At 38.5% G+C, this 2,375-nt stretch overlaps 1 protein-coding gene across 5 annotated transcripts in view; it reads left to right on the top strand.

Moving 5' to 3' along the window:
* Positions 1-2,375, top strand: part of ZNF148 (zinc finger protein 148) — a 149,988-nt gene that overhangs the window by 43,983 nt on the left and 103,630 nt on the right. For all 5 annotated transcript variants that reach the window (XM_004712248.2, XM_045287501.1, XM_045287502.1 and 2 more), the window contains exon 2: positions 735-815. The gene's annotated coding sequence lies outside the window, so the exon portion shown is untranslated. The remainder of the gene's footprint in view (positions 1-734; positions 816-2,375) is intronic.

Raw genomic sequence — 2,375 nt, 5'->3', positions numbered from 1 at the left:
AAATTTTTTTAGTATAAACATTTCTTGGTTTCTAATAACTTAGATTTCATTATATATTTCCTTTATTTCAAAAACAAGGGGAGAAATTCCATTTACAAGAAGTGAAATACATCTGACAAAAACCAGTGATACCACTTGGATGAGATGATAGCTGTAAATCATAGAGATCAAAGTTCATTAGGGTTATCAGAGTCTGGGACATAGGGAGAATGGGCAACTGTCGCTTAAGTAACACTGAATTTCCATTTGGGTCGATGAAAAACTTTTGGAAATGGACAGTTGCAATGTTTGTATAACACTGTTAATGTAATTCTGCAATACGGTACATACATTTAACATGGCTAAAATGATGCAATTTTTGATATGTATAATACAGAAAAAAGTAATGGTTAATCTATGACTTTATTTTGTAAACAATGAAACACACTTTGTGGTGTTTTTCCTATTTTAATAAAGAAAAGTGTAGTTTTCTTTAAAGAAATTTTAACCCTGAACTAGAAATTAACTTGAAAATTTCAAATTAGTATGACTCATTTTTTTCTATGTGATAATCATTTAACACCGATAGGTCATTACAGTTGGACTGGCTACTAATTTTATTTGCTGTCACATTATCTACCATGGACAGACTTTTGTTAGGTTCAACACATTTCAGTGTTAACTATTTTTACTTGACAAGGAGATATCTAATCCTGATTCCTTTGGAGGTTCACTTGTATTTTTTTATTTTGTAGGATTAAAGGAGGAATCTGCAGCCTTGAAATTCATTTAAGTGACCTGTCGGGATGGGCGTTTGCCTGACCTACTTTATAGAGGTATTCCAATGTTATTTATATTTAATTTTTAGTCACAGCAGGCAAAATGCTCAAATACTTGAATGTGAACACACAATACTTTGAGTCAGGTGGCATTTACTACACAGTCCTTTCCCCCTTTATGCCCACCTATGTACAGCATGAATAACCCTGGTAGGTGGTGCTTTAGGCATTGACTGCGAACCACAAGGTCAGCAGTTCACATTTACCAGCTACTCTTCGGGAGAAAGATGAGGCTGTTTGTTCCTGTAAAGACATACAGTCTTGGAAACCTAGATAGGGTCACTTTGAGTTGGAATCAACTCAATAGTGGGTTTGGTTTAGGTTTTATATATGGCATGGCTCACATGTATAAATAGCACGTTGCTGGTTGCCTGTGAGTCTGTTCTTACTAATGGGACACCCTCACGTGTGCTCAGTAGAGCTGTTCCAGAGGGTTTTCAAGGCAGTTACATTTCTGAGGCAGATTGCAAGGGTGGAATACACCCAGCCTCTCAGGCAGACTTGATTTAGATCAGTGGTTCTCAACCTGTGTGTCGCGACCCCCTGGGGGTCGAACGACCGTTTCACAGGGGTCCTCCGATTCATAACAGTAGCAAAATGACAGTTATGAAGTAGCAATGAAATAATTCTATGGTTGGGGGGGGTCCCACAACATGAGGAAAATAATTTTATGGCCTGGGGGTCACAACATAAGGGTCGTGGCATTAGGAAGGTTGAGAAGCACTGATTTAGATGATTCAGAAAATGAGATTTTGGAGTTAGAAATGATGTTGGACTGTGTTAAGACTTTTGGGATGGTGGTATGGTATTTGTTTTACATGTGGGAAGGGCATGAATTGTGGATGGCCAAAATGTAGAATATTGTGGATTGAAATTGTATTCCCCCTAAAATAGATCTTGGATGTAATAGTATTTGGGAACAGCATTTTCTTTGTTATGTTAATGAGATCCCAAGAGTTGGTTTGGCAAGGAAGCACTGATAAGGCAAGACAAGCTGCCACGCCATGTGACGGTCACCAAGGAATTAGACTGGAGGTAGGAAAGGGACAAAGGACCTTCCTCCAGAGCCTTCCTTAGAGCAGGTACCCTGATTTCAGAATTCTCACCTCACATCTGTGAGGAATCTCTAATCTTTCAGAGTAGCCGAGTGCTTGTGACACTAAGGGACACATGAATAGCATAGTGCCACCATAGATAGATAGGTAAGGACATTTGTGCATTGTCACAAGTTAATGTCTCCGTGTAGAGTCCATTGTATTCCCTCACTTGACTGGATCACTTGCAGCTTACTTTGTAGGCCCTAGTTAGGAAGGCAGGTGATGTCTCCTTCTGGGCCTGTCTTGGTGCAGGTATTAAAACTGCCTGTAGATTTCAAATAACGTGGAAGAAAAAGCTACTCATCAAGGTATTCATCTGTCTGTCAGTGGCTTATCCTTTGGTAAATTAGTGATCATAAAATTCCTGAAGCTTCTCAGTGATTTTATTGCTTTTAGAATTTTTATATAACTGAAGATGTAAAATCAGTAGCAGTTTTAGTGATTTATGTTAGGATTTCCT

This window comes from Echinops telfairi, unplaced genomic scaffold (assembly GCF_000313985.2).
Source record: "Echinops telfairi isolate 266 unplaced genomic scaffold, ASM31398v2 ScPeMD7_17;HRSCAF=63, whole genome shotgun sequence".
NCBI classification, from domain to species: Eukaryota; Metazoa; Chordata; class Mammalia; order Afrosoricida; family Tenrecidae; genus Echinops; species Echinops telfairi.
Note: the sequence above shows the minus strand (reverse complement) of the source record. Positions and strands in the feature narration are given on the sequence as shown.